Here is a 17,281-nt window from a genome sequence, read left to right on the forward strand (position 1 = left end):
AAAGTCCCTTTATTGTTTAAACTCCCAGGAAGCTTGCAATAAGAGACCAAAGAATAGCAAGGGACCGAGGGATGCTTTTACAATTTCTTTCCGCAGGAGGGCTCTTCATGAATTTCCCAGGGCATTCAATACGCAAGCGCAAAGGACTCTCGCCTTCCTCCATAAGGAGGATCCGTTCCCCATGCCCTCACCCCAAAGAGACTACAAGTCCCAGCATCCAACCGCGAGAGGAGACTCAACAAGGACCAGTAATTGGTCAGCCGTGCTTCCACAGACGCTACTGGGGACAGTTGCATGCTGGGATTCGTAGTACTCATGCGGGCGGACATTCAGCGGGTAACCACGAGGGCTTCCTTACACCGCTTCCGCTGTTTCGTGCCCGGTTAGGGTTATTCCTCGAACGTTTCCTTTACCAGTTGCTCACTCGACCGCCGTCTCCCCAGGCTCCGGTACTCCGGGGCCCTCCCTCCCGCGTGCGTGTGCGCGTACGTATGTTTACACGCAGGTCGCCCGCCCACAGACACACACGCGGTCTGAGAGAAGCACGTGAGAAGCCGCCCCGTTGGCCACGCCCTCTCCCCTCGTGAGGTCATTACGTTCTCCAGGAAGTCGTCATAGACCGGGGGAACTGGCGCGAGGTGACTCGCTGAGCACAGGGCGGGAAGAGCTGAAATAACCACCTCCGCCCCTGCCCCACATCCGGGACGCTGGGATTTCCGCGTTACTGTAGCTTTAAATGGAAGCCGGGCCCTGAATACGCAAACGCGTACGACCCTGCCTTCCCTCTTCGTGTTCCATCCTCCCTCCCCATTCTGACCCCCTCCTAAAGGAACAGTTACTACTTTTTTCTCACACCTTTTTTCTAACCTCTCCTTCCACTCCACCTCCCTTCCTTTGAAGTCGCTGTTCCCCTCTCCCCCTTTGGGGGAGGGCTAACCTTCCTCCGTTTGCTTCCCGGTCTCGAGCCGGCGGCGAGCGCGTTGCCATAGCGACCCGACCCGCGCGCCGTGCTGCCCCCCAGCCCCCGGGAACTCGAGGCGGCGGCGCTGGAGCAAGGGAGCGGGCCCGGTGGACGCGCGGCCGGGAGGGGGATGGAGGCGCGGGCGGACCCCAGCGGCGGCGGCGGCGTCGGGGACTCTGCATCTCCCACCACCGCCAAGGGGCCAGCCTCGGCCCGCTCTTCTGAGGGCCCCGCGGCGCTGGCGGCGGCCGTGACCGAGATCCGCTGCCCGGGCCCCAGGCCGCTGAGGCTGCTGGAGTGGAAGGTGGCGGCCGGCACGGCGGTGCAGATTGGCACGGTGCTGGCTGTGTGTCTCCCCATCGTGCCTCCCGCCGGCGGGGAGGCGGGTGCGCTGCCGGCTTGCAGTGCGCGCCGGAGAGCCGGGGAAGGAGAGGGGAAAGGGGGCGGTGGCGGCGAGGGGAGCCCCCACCTGTGCGGAAACCAGCGCGGGGAGCCTTCGCCCTGCCCGGAGGCCGGCGGCTGCGGCCGGACCCAGCGGTTGGCGGAGCGTAGGGTGAAGTCAGAGCGGGCCGGAGTGGTGCTGGAGCTGTGTGCGCAACGGGGACAGGTGGTCCCCCCGGGGTAAGCGACTAAGGGGGGCTCGGGTGTTTGCCGGGCGCGTCCAGGGGATACTCGCGTTCCCTTGGTTTCTCCCTCTCCCCCGACCTTTCCACCACCCCCTGATAGGTGCCAGCCCAGAGACGCTCCCCTCCCTATACGACGGCCTCAGGCATCTTTGGGGACTGACTTGTTTTAGTTTCCCTACCCAGTGAGACTGGCCTGGGCCAACCTGGAGGGGAGGAGGAAGACGTAGGGAGCTAGCCAAAACCTGGTGTTTTCGTTCTTTTTCCTGGAGGGCGGAGGCGGAGAAACTATTCAAAACCGAGAACTTCCGCCGTCTCTAACTTTACAGTCCCGGGAGCCTCCTGCACGCCCCTTGTCCTTCTGCTCCTCTTCTCCCACCCCTGGCATCTGGGTGGGTTCTGAGCTTCTTACCGACCCCAGAATGTATGCGAGGAGGAGGCAGGTGCGCCTTCTGAGAGCTCTCCAGCATCCTAGCTTTCCATTCCTCCCTCTTTCCCCGCCCCACCCGCCGCTCTGCAGGTGGGCTTAAAGGGGAAAATTACATGATTAAAATAAGGCCCGTCCTCTCCGGAATAGCTAAAGGATTCTTTTTGTTGTCAGGTCCCCGAGGCACATCGCTGACTGAGATGCCTTAATATATCAAATGATGACATTTCTTTGGGGAATGAAAAACTCATTCACCTTGAAGCATGACTTTTTTGGGCTGTTCCCACCCTACTCTCTGCAACTTTGGACGCCTCTCCTTTAATTTAAATAGCTGCTTACTAGCGATTTTAAGAGTGTTTTTGTTTTTAAATTAAATCTGATTTTCTTTTCCGCTTAAATCTTTTTTCTTCTGTAGCCAGAAAGCTGTGGTTATTTTCGTACTACAAAAAAATTTTTTTTGAGGGGGAGGAGATTGGAGTCAATCTCTAAGAAAATCAAGCATATTTATCCCACTTCTTTTTTTAAAATTTTATTTGACCTTAAGATTAAAACAGTGGTGATATTGAAACATATACATACATGTATAGGTCTGTTTAAATAGGCATTGTTTATGTGTGTACACACACATACACATGTATATGTATACACGCATACATATACACATGTATATGTAGGTAGGCATGCATCTGAACCATAACTGGGTATTCTTTTGATGCACTAACATTCATATTGAGCTGATACTTGGTGTTGTCTGTCTCTCTGAGCTCTAATCTTGTGAAACTAAATTATAAAAATGTGATACAATTGTGCATTATAGCTGAAAAGAATGTATGAGACTGAGACTAGAGTATAAAATTACCTCAAGCTTTTGAGTCTAGCCAGACTTATATCCTGTCCCAGTACTTGTTTGTTTCAAACTTTTACGACCATATACTTGACCAAAATGAGTCATTGGGTCATCATACGATAATTAAAGGTGAAAAAAAAATAATAATTTCGCTTGAGTGGTAGAATCTACTGCTAAAATGTCTACTTTAAAAAAAAAACATATTGCAGATTAATCAAGTTCTTGAACTTGTGGTATTCTTTAGTATACAGTGGCTCTAAGGAAAATTGGTCTGTTATTAATTTCTTTCCCCATGTGTTTAAAGTAATGCTATTTATTTGGTGGTGGGGGTGTGGTGGTCAGGTTTTTTTGCATAGTATACTTATTTGCAATTGGTCAAAATATCATAAATTAACCTTCTTATAAGACCTTTGAGGAAGCATGGTGTGGTGGGTAGAAAGCTATCTTGAGTGTCATTCAGAACTGTGTTCAAATTCCACCTGTGTAGTTGTCTTCTCCACCCCACAAGCCAATTAACCTCAATCTGCCAGGCAACTGTCTAAGACTACAAGTTACAAAATACTAGCTGATTTGTTTTGGTGGAGAGATTTCTTTCACTTTCACTTCCCTACACCAATGAAATTGCAACCCACAAAGATAACTTAGGTTTAACCTAAAGTTAAAAACAAATCAGTCTTATTGCTTACATAGCATTTGTTATTGTTCCTTGTATATGTGTAATAGTATAACATCATAGATCTAGAGCTGGAAGGTAGCTCAAGTCTAGCCCCTTCTTTTTATGGATGAGAAAATTTTTGACCCAAGGTGGTTAAGTAGCTTGCCCCAAGATCATACAGCTAAGGACATGTAAGAGAAGAGATTTAAACATCAGATTCAGTGCTTTTTACATTGTACCATACTGTCTGTTGATACTACATTTTTTTTCCAACATTGGAATTAAATTCGACAGAAATGTCAATTTTTTGGTATATTTTTGCCTTTTCAATTCAAGAAACCAATGTTAGATAAGGCATTTCCATCCCTTGTGAAGTTCAAATTAGTGGATGATGGAATATGAACAAATAAATACAATATGTAGTGAGCATTGGCAATTTGCAATTGCAAAGCAATGTGAAAGTCCAAGATTTTTTGCATTTTAGTTGGGCTAAATAGGTAAAGAAGTGAAAGGGAAGTCTTTTCAGGCAAAGGTACAGGATACATTTGGAGGACAGAGAATAGTCTAGTTTGACTTAATCATAAAGTATTTGGAGAGAAGTACTATGAAATAAGATTGGGCAAATTGGTTCCACTTGTGGAGTCAAGATAAGTCATCAGACATCCTACTACGGTATGTGCCAGGAGTTGAGCTCACAGTCTAATGGAGGAGACAACATGCACACAGCTATTTACAAACAAGATATAAACAGCAATAATTGGAGGTAATCCCAGAGGGAAATCACTAACATTAAGGAGGACTGGGAACGACTTCTTGCAGATGGTGGAATTTCAGGTGAGACTTGAAGAAAGCCAGGGGATCCTGGAGAAGAGAGAATTCCAGTATTTTCCAATATTTTCTGTTTATGATTCTAAAGGCAACAGGGAACCAGCGGGGTTTATTGAATTAGGGGAGTGACATGGTCAGACTTATGCTTAATGAAGACCACTTTGGCAGCTTAGTGGAGGATGGCCTGAAGGTCTTTGGATGCCAGAGGAGTTTGACATTTGCTCAGTAGGTAATAGGGAAAGGGATCTCCTGAAGAACTGATCACAAAATACTGACATGGCCACATATGGAAGATTAGTCTGTCAGCTGTTTGAATGATATTTTGGAAAAGAGAGAGAGTGGTAAGATGTATTTAGAGGCTGTTGCAATAGTCCTGGCAAGTGTTATTAGGGTGGTGGATATGGGATTAGTAGGAGGAAGATGGATATGAGGGAGCTTGTAGAGGTATAATTAACTAGACTTCACAGTGAGTTGGATAATGTGAGGTAGAGAGGAAAGACAATCAGTTTTGAAAAGTTAATTGTTAGAACGTTGATGACCTGTGACTGGTAGTAGTATTAATTAAAGTAGGGAAATAAGAAGGAAAAGCAAGTTTAGGAGAAAAGATAAGAATCATTTTGGTCATTTTAAGTTGGAAGTAGTTATCCTAGTGGAGATTTACCATAGACTAAATATTCAGGTCTAGAGCTCAGACGAGAGGGCAGGATTGGAGAAAATAGATGTGGGAATCCTCTGCATTAGAGGAATCCTTTAAAACCCTTAGTGAGTGAATGAGATTGTTTAGGGAGAAAGTGCACAAGAAAGATTATTATGGATAATAGTAGTAAGCAACACCCTTTCTCAGCCTCTCTACTAGTGCAGTGCTTTGCATATAGATAGATACATGGTGGATAAGACTGGATGAGGAGCCAATGAAGGAAGCTATAGTTGAGTTGGGAGGAAAACTAGGAAAGTATAGTATATATTCTCCAAAGTCAAGAAAGTCCTGTTCAGCACTGGGATATGGCAGAATGGTGGAAAATAAAAAAGAATATAAGAAAAGCTGTTGAATTGGAAGTTTCTATATAGTGGTAAGAGTTAAAGGTGGGATAGGTTGTAAGGAAATGGAAGCATTGGTTATATGGATGACTTTTTCAATTGAGGAGAGAGATGGAATGAGATCTGGAATGGTCAAAGAAAGAATTGTTTTTTAGGATTTGACACACTAATTTGATATAAACTAATGATAATATCTTTTTTGGGCAACTTTTTTTTCTCCTGATCTTTATTACACGCCATGTATTTTTATGTGTTTTGAGTCCTCTTTCTGCCACTGACTCTCCATGTGTCATGACCTTGAGAAATACCTTTGGGTGGGTCTTATCTTTACCTATAAAATGAAGGAGGTTTATCTCCAAGTATGCCTCTATTAGCTTTAAAATTCCATTATCTATAAAATGTGCATATGTGTATATCATTATATACACAGTTCTCTGAAGAAATATTAATCAACAAGCATTATTAAGTACCTTACCATATTTGGCCTAGGGGAATAAAAACTAAATGACCACACTTAAGGGGGTAAAGTGACAATACTTAAGGAAGCTTATATTTTCTTGGGGGAGATAATGTATAAGCATATACAGAATATATTGAAGGTAATTTGGGGGGAGGAGGAAAGGGAGGTACTAGTCACTGGGTGATCAGAAAAAGCTTCACGTAAAAGGTGGCACTTAATCATAGTTTTGAAGGGAACAATGGGTGGTAAGAGACAGAGGTGAGGACAGAGTGCATTCCAGGCATAGGCTTTCCTGCTTTGTTCATTAGGCTCAATAGTGTTTGTGAGAACTCATCTTCAGTGAGGCTTAGCTAGGGAAAGATCATTTAGCAGTCATTAGTTAGGGCCCTGTTTGCATTTCTTCTGGCAACTCTAATTATATTTGTTTGAACTAAGGTTTAATGCTTCATTATAATCATTAGTGTGTACCAAGGAATGATGTATTTTAATTTCTACAAGCATGCCTGACTTTTTCAGTAGGAGCAAAGGATGTTTATTTTCACTTGTGATTAAGAAATGGATGTTAAAACTAAGGTTTTTTTTTTTCCTTCACAGTTTTCTTTGCATGATATTTCTGTTTCATACATATGAATTTTTGAGGTGTTGTGGTATAGTGTTCAGAGTACTTTATGCAAATCTGAAGCAGAAGAGACCTGGGTATTAATTACTTTTCTAATACATATTCACTGTGTGACCTTGTAGAAGTCACTTATGCTTCAGTGAAGTCTTACATATTATGCTAAATGTGACATAGCATTTGCTTGATAAGTTGAGTTTGTTATGAACTTCAGTTTTTGAATGTGGTCTTGGTTTCTTCTTTAAAAAAATTTTTTTTTTAATTTTTTATTATTTTAAATGAGGGGATTGAACCAGATCTTCAAGTTCTAAGTAGCCTTTGGGACTCCTATCTCATTTAGCAATGCTCTTGAGTTTGTGAGCTGTTCAGGTTTATTTTCTCCTACACTAGATCATTAAATGACTTGAGACTGCTCTCTGTGCTTTTGAATTTCTGGGTTTCTTTCTTTCTTTTTTAAAATTTTAACTTTTTCTTTTGCTTATCTTGCTTCCATCTATCACTTTCAGTTTTGTGCTTTCCTGTAACAGATCTGATGCTTCTGTTCCTCCTCTTCCCCATTCTAATGTGCTTTTCCATCCTCTTCTAGCAGATATTAACAATAAAATTAAATTAGACAACTTTTAAAAACTGTTTAAAATCAAGGTAAATATTAGGCTCTGAGGGAGATCTTCACATTTTGACTGCTGGGATATGATTTTCACTTATTTTTAATTCAAAACCCTGTACTAAGTAATTTGCCAGAATATTAACCTTGAAGTTAAATTGTATTAGTGGTATATACCTGAATTATTAAACTGAAACTTGAGATCTGGAAAAATAACTATGCATCATCTGGTTCAACTTCCACATCTTATAGATGAGGAACCTGAGGCATAGAAACATTGAGTGATTTATGCAAGGTGATACAACAGATAATGTCTGTGGCCAACATTAAAGCTAAAAAGTTGTTTAAACTAAAATTAAGTTTAAAATAAAGTTAAAAGAAAGGAAGAACTCATGTAAGCACCTATAATCTGACATTGTATTGTTTCAGTATTGTTTACTAAATAAAGCATGATGTAAAAGAAAAATGAAACAGATTGTTAGCTTAAAAATAACAAGCCTGTGAGGCAATATATATATGTGTGTATATATACATATATATGTATATATACATATATATGTGTATATATATTCAATTCCTGACTATTTGATCAGCATTCTTTTGGTACCTCTTCCCAAAGAACTTCCATTCCATTCCTCTATCAGTGGTGTGCTTTTTGAATATTTTAGAGATTAGTCTGTAAAATATCAGCATATTCCCAAACTTAATGATAATTTACATAATGATTTAAGATTTATAAGTCAATTTACATTAAAACTTTTTTACCCTAATAACAATTGAATTAAGTTATCATTGCAAATATTACTATCTCCATTTTATTGATGAAATACAGCCAGTAAGTAGGGGAGTTGGCTTGAATTTGAACCCAAGTCTTATGGCTCCAGGGGTGTTCATTTTTCCACTAAACCATGTAGGTTTAGTTACAGGGGGCATAAGTCTGGTATTTGTGTAGCTTTGAGGCTATGCATGTCCCAGAAACTTCCAGTGTTTCAGGAGTTGTGAAATTGCCTTGTAGGCCAAGTTCAGAAATGCTATGCACTTAAGTAAAATTTAAAGTAATTTTGATTTGAGAATTTTTAACACCTCTTGAATCTATTCTTTTCTAGAACTGAAATTCATATTGTTATTTTTGTCTTTTTTTTTCTTATGACATTGCTATCATTGGCACAATCTCCTATTTGTGTTGTACATTGCAAGGTATGACCACAAACAAATAAAAAACTAGCAGGGCAAGGCAAGTTTGAGAAGAAGTCATTACAAATCATCTCCAAGTGTCTGTAATAGTGAGTTTGGAGACTGTTACTACAAAAGCATGAAGATTGTATTTACACTCCAAAAGAAGAATTTTTATGATGGTATGACAGTACTCTTCAGTATTTCAAGAAGCCATGATTGCTTTGGTGTAGCAATGTTGTGGTATAGTAAAGAGTTCTGTATTTTGAGTTAAAGAATCTTGAACCAAATCATACTGCCATTACTGATTTACTTTATAAGTAACTTTACTTCAGTTCATAACCTGTCTTTAAAATGGAGTTAGGATTTTTTGATTATTTGACATCTGAGGGCCTTTCTAGATTGAAATCTATGATTTTCCAACACATTCATTAGTTTCTGTGCCTGTCACCAAAACCCTATCACTTGGTGGTCAACCTTGGGTTAGTTGAACTTATCTACACTAGTCCTTAACTACCCTGATCTGTTGCCAGGTGGATACCTGGCATGGTGGACCTGCCATGATTTGTTCTCTGCTGGCATACCATAAACTTCAAGAACCAGGATCATTTTCATAGGACATCACAGGATTTTAGTGGGGAAAGGGGAGGGACCTCTCCAGTTAATAGAAGATAATTTTATCTTTAAGACCAAACCTCATTATATTAGGAATAGTTTACTAATGTTTTTCATTTTCTAGAACCAGAAGACTAGGGGTAAGGAAATTTGGTGCATACATTCACCTAGAACATTACTGAAACGTTCTAAAAGTCTGTAAGGGAAGAATGATTTTGCAAACTCAATTTACCTAATACTTTAACCTTGTTTATAATAGTCTAGATTTTTTGAATGTTTTTTAAAATCTTCTTTTCCTTTTTTTCCCCTTCAAACTCATATCAGTAATCTTGCTTGATTTATTTCAGTTAAGCTGTTTTTTCCTTCCCTGTTGACTATTGCTGGAAAGATCACATTTAAGTCTACAGAGTATGAAAGTATCACATAATCCAGTGGGTTCTCTTAAACTAGCAGTTACTTGTATTTCAAGTCTAGTTATAGTTTAACAGGAAACAGTTAAAACTTTTTACTTCCTTTGTCTTATGGTAACAAATCATATATAGGGGGTGGTGGTGGTGGTGGTATTGGTGATGGTGGAGTTAATCTCTTTATTTGAGTGCTATAGAATTAAAATGAAGACTGAGTCTTATAGAATATTTGGTATTTAAAGATGCTCTATGCTGAGGTGTCATAGTCACTGCCCCTGGGCCTCAAGAAGCCAGCAAAACTTCCAAGTGAGGCCTAAATCATATTAAAATGTATTTGGAATATATTTAACAAAATATATAGTTAATTTTGGGTTTTCCAAGTCAGTATCCTTTGTATTTGACTTTGACAACACTGTTCTATAGGATCCAAGAAAGTATAATATGTATTGTCAAACACTGACTTCTTAGCATAACCATGTTGCTATATAAAGAACTTTTTTTTTCATCATTAGTTAACAAATGGTACCTGAAGAATTTCTGAATATATGGTTTCTGATTAAAACTGATTCTTAAGTTGGGGTCAGTGAATTTGTTCTTTTAATACTTTTATTATTGGATTTCAATATAATTGGTTTCTTTTATAATCCTATAATATTTTATTTTATGTATTTAAAAACATCTTAAGAGAAAGGGTCTATAGCTTTTTCCAGCCACCCTTGTGCTGGGACTAAAAAAAGATGAAGAACTCAAGTCAAAAATAATTGTAGGGATGAGAAACTGATGAGCTTCACCTGTTAATTATGCTTGTTCTTTTCACAGCCTCTGATACGTGATATTTGGACTGTGAGGCTTTGGGGTTGATTCAATTCAGATTGAAATATCCTCCATGCCTTCCTATTTTGTGCTGTGTAAAGGGATAGTCCAACTTAGTAGAGGCCTTTCTCTTATCTCTCTCTGTCTTGCTGAAACAAAAGCACATTTTATGATGCAGTGATGAAAAAGACTTTGGCCTCACTTTAGAGTTGAGGAAACAGGCTCCAGTAAATGACTTGCCCAAGGCCAAAGAAGTAAGTAGAAGAATCAGGATTCAAACAGATCTTCAGATTGTATATGGAGTTTCTTTTTTAGTTATATTTATTTTTTATACCATTTTTGGTCTATTTATTATTGATAATAGCCTGCTGTCTACTTGTACATATCCTGTTTCTCAGTATTACCTTTTTAGTTATTTGTAATTTTTATTCGTCTAAATTGTTTCATGACTTGCATGGAGTCACTTGGGAGAGATGTAATTGATGATAGAAAATGGGCATTTGTGACAGCTGTTTGGGACAGTAGAAAGAACTACGTACGTAGTTTCTGAAATGAAGTCCAGCCTGATCTTCCCCTGTAAGCCTTTTCCCATCTCATTGTCCATCTGCAACACTCATTCATGATATACATATTGATGAACTTACAAGTAGATTGGCTGCATGCCACTGTCCAGGCAACCTGTATTTTTGTTTACCCCACCTGTTTACTGTGCTGGTAGTGTATATGGAAAAATTAAAAGGCAGAGAGGACAAGAGTATAAGTATCTTACTTTGAAAACTTGTGTGGTCCCCACATACAGTGAAATGTTTATAGCAGTACTTCCTTTGGTAGCAAAGAATTGGAACCCATTGATTGGGCAATGGGTAAATACATTGTGGTCCATTAATGTAATGAAATATTACTGTGTTGTAAGAAACGATGAATATGATGAACATAGAGAAACATGGAAAGATCTGTGTGAACTGATGCAGAGTAAAGAAAGTAGAGCCAAGAAAAATATATACACAATAACTAAATTGTCAAAATTTGCCAACTGGCTAGATAAGAGGAGGAGGCTGGAAAAAGTTTCCAACAAGTTATCAGGGTGACTGGTAACACCATTAACAACAAATGAAGTAAGGAAGAGGAATAGGTTTTGGCCATGTTGAATTTGAGGTTCTTGTATAACATCCTGATAGAGATGCCCTGTAAAGTTGAGATATAGGTCATGTAGGAGTCATCTGCACATAGATTATAACTGAAAATGAAAATTGATGAAATAAGTTATTTATAAAGCACTTAGTACAGGGTCTGTCATACAGTAGGTGCTTAAAGCTTATTCCCTTCCCTTTCCCTTTGAAAACAAAGGACTGAATAAAATTGTAAAGAAAGAAGTATAAAGACAGACCAGTGACCAAATTGTTGAACACTTGACATACTGGTTACCTCTGTTTGTGTTTAGGTCAGATCTGCCTCTGATAACCAGACTTTTAGTGGCGAATTAGTGTCATTTACTTTCAGTCTGAAAATAATTTTTCTTTTGGTGGGCAATGGAAGAATAAAAGAGTAGATAATTCATAATGACCACACTAAAGAATCTTAGTAATAAAACTTTTTTTTAAAACTAATGGAATATTCATAATAAATAGCAAAATTTGCATTAAAGTAATGGAATTTGGAATTTTAGAATAGGAAGGCACTTAAGATATGGTTTTGTCTAAGAGTTCTTACCCTAGGGTCTATGGATAGATTTTGTGAACTTGGATGGTGAAAAAAAAATTGCATCTTTGTTTCAATATAATGTTTCCTTTGTAACTATATGTATTTTATTTTGTTAAAAACATTCTTACAAGGGTCCCATAAGTTTGACCAGACTACTAAAAATGCTAATACATAATACAGAATACCAAAAATGGGAAGGAATGGAAAGGAATAAGCATTTATATAGTGCCTAATATGTGCCACCCATTGTGCTAAGCATTTACAGTATGTCATTTGACACAAGAAAGGTTAACCAACCTTTGCTTTGGTACAAGTGTTTAAATAAAGGAGGAAAATGGACCCTTTTGAGAGCTAAAACTTTTGTTCTTGGTTACATAGGTGAATAGTCAGGATTCAACTCTTTGAATTTGATTTGACTCTTAGTCCAAAGTTCTTTTTGCATACTGTCTTTCACATTGTGCTTAAGTAGAAAAAAAAAATTGACTTAATTTGCCTAATTTGCTTGTTGAAGATGGGTACTGAGTATAAAAATATTAAGGATAGCTTTGGACTTCTTTGCTTTAACACGAAGAATGATTATTTTAGGAGTTATTTTATGATTCTTCTATTTTTATTTTTGAGAGCCAAACCAGGAGGAGTAAAATCTTTCTGGTATTTAATAAACTTTTTAGTCATAGCTTGAGTTCTCTATAACATTGTTGTTTTTCTGTTGTTGAGATGCAGTAATAGTATCAAACATAGTAATTTCTTTTATGGAAATCAGTGATATCTTGTTTTGCCCTTTTTTGTTTCCTGTTTTGTAATCACATACATCTTTTTCTGAGAAGGTACTCAAAGCTGTTAAATGAATTTTTGTTTGGTATAGGCATAGGATGCTAAAGAAATCTATATTCATTGGCTCTCTCCCTTGGCAATGCCATCTTAAGACACCTTTGGACATAATGATGGAAGCTGAAAGTGTCTCCCTTTTTCAAAATTCAGAAACTAAAATACTTTGAGAGACAGTATTAAGTTCAAGTGATATGGGCTAGAGAAATCTACCTCTGTGACTTATGATAACATGATCTTACGTTGTTATGGTCAGTATAACAAATCTATTGACCCAGGGACATTAGACAGTTTAGGATTAGGAATATGTTGAGGAGGCATAATTAGATGGCAGGTTTGTCTGAAAAAAGATTGTAGGGGTTTTCGTGACCTGCAAGCCCAATACAAGTCAGCATTGGGATGTGGCTGTTGGAACAGATAATGCAGATTCGAACTGCATTAAAAAGAGGCATAACTTCTAAGAACAAGGAAGTTCTAGTTCCTCTGTATTCTGCTGCTATTCACCTTATTTTAAAGCATTGTATTCAGTTCAGTGCATCATGATTTAGGGAGGAGATTAATAAGCTGGAGGGTATCCAGAGTAGGGCAACCAGTCTAGTAAAAGACTTTGAGTCTGTGTCATATGAAGATTGCTTGAAAGAAACTGGGATTGTTTAAATAGAGAAAAAGGACTGAGGGCCAGGTAGAGGGTAGGGTAGGATGGGATATGATCGCTTTCTTCAGGTTTTTGATGGACTGCCATGTGGAAGAGAGATTCTACTTCTGTTTTGCCCCAGAGGGCAGAGCAAGGAGCAATGAGTAGAAGCGACAGAGACAAATTTAAGCTTGATGTTAGAGCAAGCTTCTGTCAATCAACAAACATTTGTTACCTACTTAATATTATACCAGGTGCTGTTCTAAAGAAAAAGCGAAAACAGTCCCTACCCTTAAGATTATGAAAGAGACAACATGTACATATATATATATATGTATATATATATAAAGACAGATACAAAATATATACAAGAAAACCTTAGAGGAAAGGTACTAGCAGCTGAAGAGACCAAGGAGAAAAGCCTTATCCTTCAAGGGGTGCTTGAGTTGAGTCTTGAAGAAAGCCAGGGATTTAAGGAAGTGGAGGTGAGTTGGGAGAACATCCCAGCCATGAGGTACAGCTAGTGCAAAGATAGGATATAGGGCCTTGTATGTAGGTCAGTATCATTTGTGTGGAATTTAGTAATGAGTGGAAGGTAATATGTAGATTGTGAAGAGCTTTACATGACAAACAGGAGTTTATATGATCCTAGAAGTAATAGGCAATCACTGGAATTTAATGAATAGAGAATGACATGGACAGACTGGAACTTTCAGGAAGGATGGATTGGATGGGGAGACCAGTTAGGGAGCTAATGAAATAGTCTAGGTCTGAGGTGATAGAGACTTGAGCTAGGGTTAAATATGGGAGTAGAGAGAATGGGATATATATATATATATAATACATACATATATACACACACGTGTGTGTGGGTGTGTGTATGTGTATGAATGAGATCTCTTATTAATATAGGAACAGCTAGGTGGTCCAGTGGGTAGAGTGCTAGACCTGGAGTCAGGAAGACCTGAGTTCCAATGCAGCCTCAGATGCTTACTGGCTATGTGACCCTTCTTAAGTCACTTAACCTCTTTGTGCTTCAGTGTATTCATTTGTAAAATTGAGATAATAGCACCTCCCAGGATCAAATGAGATAATAATTGTAAAGTACTTAGCACAGTACTTGGCAAGTAATAAACACAATATAAATGTTAGCTATTATTATCATCCTTATTATGTATGTGGGGGTGAAGGATAGTAAAGAATCAAAGATAACACTGAAGTTGTGAATTAGGTTTGAGTACAAGTTGACCTTAGTTTATGAACAGGTTGTGTTTCAAGTTCATTTGTAAGTCATTTGATTGGAAATTAAGAGTACATTTTCCTATAAGTAGTGGGTCAGTTCATTAAGAACTAGTTATAACTCTTTATATTTATGATTGAAAGATGGAAAATAACATCATTGCAATATTAGTAATAGAATAAAATCAAATTTAATAAAAAGTGTTTTATGTTAGATGCTGGTACTTGAGGAAAAGCAGGCTTAATTATCAATTAGTTGGAGACTTTGGACTTTGGTGAAGGGCTTTAGAGGTTGACACTGGCTCTTTGTTTAATTTTATTTCCAAACTTAGCATTATATTTCCTTGATTAAAATGGATATACTCATATATAACCCTTTGTGGAAGTACAGCTTGGTGACTTCTCCTGCAAGTGATCCAGTCACAGCTACCAAGAACCCAGAAAAGAAAGTTTTTGTCAAAAAATTTAACATAGAAAATTGACGTGGTTTTATCAATGGAAATAACTTTTTTTTTTGTAAACTAGATTCTTTTAAAAAAAATTTTAAAATGTATTTATTTTTAGTTTGCAGCATTCAGTTTCACAAGCTTCTGAGGGTTAATTTTTTTCCCCACTCCCCAAGATGGCATGCAGTCTGATATAGGCTCTTCATATACATTCATATTAAACATTTTCACATAAGTCATGTTGTAAAGAAGAATTATAACCAATGGAATGAACCACGAGAAAGAAGAAATAAAACAAAAGAAAAAAGAGATCAAATAATATGTTTCCATCTGCATTTTCATAATTCTCCATAATTCTTTCTCTGGATGTGGATAGCATTTTCCATCATGACTGAGTCTTGGAATTGTCTTAGAAACCTTGCATTGCTGAGAAGAGCCAAGTCTATCAAAGTTAGTCCTTGCACATTGTGGCTATAACTGTCTACAGTGTTCTGGTTCTGCTCCCCTCACTCAGCATCAGTTCATATAAGTCTTTCCAGGTTTTTCTGAAGCCCACCTGCTCATCATTTCTTATAGCACAATAGTATGGAAATGACTTTAAAGAAGCGGTATTACCATCTGCCTTGCACCTATACCTTAAGGACCATGGAACCTCTCCATCTTACTTGTAGCTGAAACCTTACATATGCTTTATCTCCTTTGTTAGAATGGGAATTCTTTGAGAAAGGGGACTGTCTTACCTTTTCATTTTTATCCTTAGAGCTTCGCACATGAAAATACTTATATATTTTTTTTTTGTTGTTTTTTCACATTTATTCAATGCCCATTGATCAAAATTAGGGCTATGTATCATATCACTCACTTTTTTTTTTTACTACCAATTGGGGTTAAGTAACTTGCTTAAGGTTACACAGCCAGGTGTTTCTGGGTATGGTGCTAAGTATCTGAGCCTGGATTCGATGCCAGGTCATCTCGACTCTGGGGCCAGTGCTCTTACTCACTGCATCACCTGGCCACTCCTACTTACTCATTTTTTAGAATTTTCTTTGCAGTTTGGCTTCCACTGAAATTCTTCTGAGGTTACCAGTAACTTAATTGTGAAATCTAGTGATTTTTTTTTTCACTGCAGTGCTTAGCACAGTGCCTGGCATACATAGTAGGTGCTTAACAAATGCTGCTTGGATTAGATTGGATTTTTTTCTCTCTTAAAATTTTATTAATATCTTTTTGTTTTGATATTGAAGGAATTTGCCTCCTACCTCCTCCTTTCAAACAAAGGAGAACATTTAGGAAAAAAACATTTAATACAGAGACTGGGCTAGCAACATATACAATATTCTGTCCTAGTAATATACATGCCTCAACCTCTGCTGTGATGGAAGAGAGCTTGTTGATATGTCTCTTTAAATTCTCTGGAATTTTCCTTAACCCGGTGACCTTTTTGCAGGCTTCATCCTCCTTAATTCTGCAGAAAAAATGATGCCCACCTTCCCTTCCTTTTGGATATACTCTCTTCTGTTACTCTCTTGGCTTTCCATTTGCTTTTTTACTTCTTCTCTCTCTTCTTTGCTGGGAGCCCTGGGCTTCTGATTGGTAAGGCTTCACCATTCTTCACCCATTTCTGCCTTCATTTTCACTTCTTGTCTGGGGAATATTAATTAAATCAACATTTCCATTTTATAAGAAAGGTTGTGTCAGTCAGTTGCTAGTCAATTCTCTTCATCATCCCTTCAATTTCACTAACCAAAAACATCCCTTGCTGGCCACCACTCAATTATGTTTTGATTTAGCAGAGTAAAATGTAATTTTCTTGAGGTCTTGCTTTTTTTTTTTGTAGTGTTCCTGTTACTTAGTTCACTGCCTGGAACATTTAATTTTATACTTTTTCATTTATTTGTTTGCTGACTTCTCTTCCTTGTTCTCTAATGTGGGTATACTTTCCAAGTTCTGACCATGTCAGTCTTCTGTCTTTATATTTCTTTCTTTACAATTTTATTCAGTCCTTTGTTTTCAAAGGGAGAGGGAAGGGAATAAGCTTTAAGCACCTACTGTATGACAGACCCTGTACTAAGTGCTTTATAAATAACTTATTTCATCAATTTTCATTTTCAGTTATAATCTATGTGCAGATGACTCCTACATGACCTATATCTCAACTTTACAGGGCATCTCTATCAGGATGTTATACAAGAACCTCAAATTCAACATGGCCAAAACCTATTCCTCTTCCTTACTTCATTTGTTGTTAATGGTGCTACCAGTCACCCTGATAACTTGTTGGAAACTTTTTCCAGCCTCCTCCTCTTATCTAGCCAGTTGGCAAATTTTGACAATTCTGCCTTCACAATACTTTCTGTTCTTTTCCC

At 38.4% G+C, this 17,281-nt stretch overlaps 1 protein-coding gene across 2 annotated transcripts in view; it reads left to right on the forward strand.

The window, feature by feature from the left end:
- The first annotated feature begins 1,218 nt into the window (after positions 1-1,218).
- The window catches only part of CTDP1 (CTD phosphatase subunit 1), a 188,535-nt gene continuing 172,472 nt past the window's right edge, over positions 1,219-17,281 (forward strand). The window contains exon 1 of one of the 2 annotated variants that reach the window (XM_069095010.1): positions 1,219-1,582. The gene's annotated coding sequence lies outside the window, so the exon portion shown is untranslated. The remainder of the gene's footprint in view (positions 1,583-17,281) is intronic. The other variant, XM_069095009.1, reaches the window with a different exon arrangement.

Source organism: Petaurus breviceps, unplaced genomic scaffold (assembly GCF_028583685.1).
Source record: "Petaurus breviceps papuanus isolate PSGF00001 unplaced genomic scaffold, PetGlider_PUasm1.0 224, whole genome shotgun sequence".
NCBI lineage: Eukaryota > Metazoa > Chordata > Mammalia > Diprotodontia > Petauridae > Petaurus > Petaurus breviceps.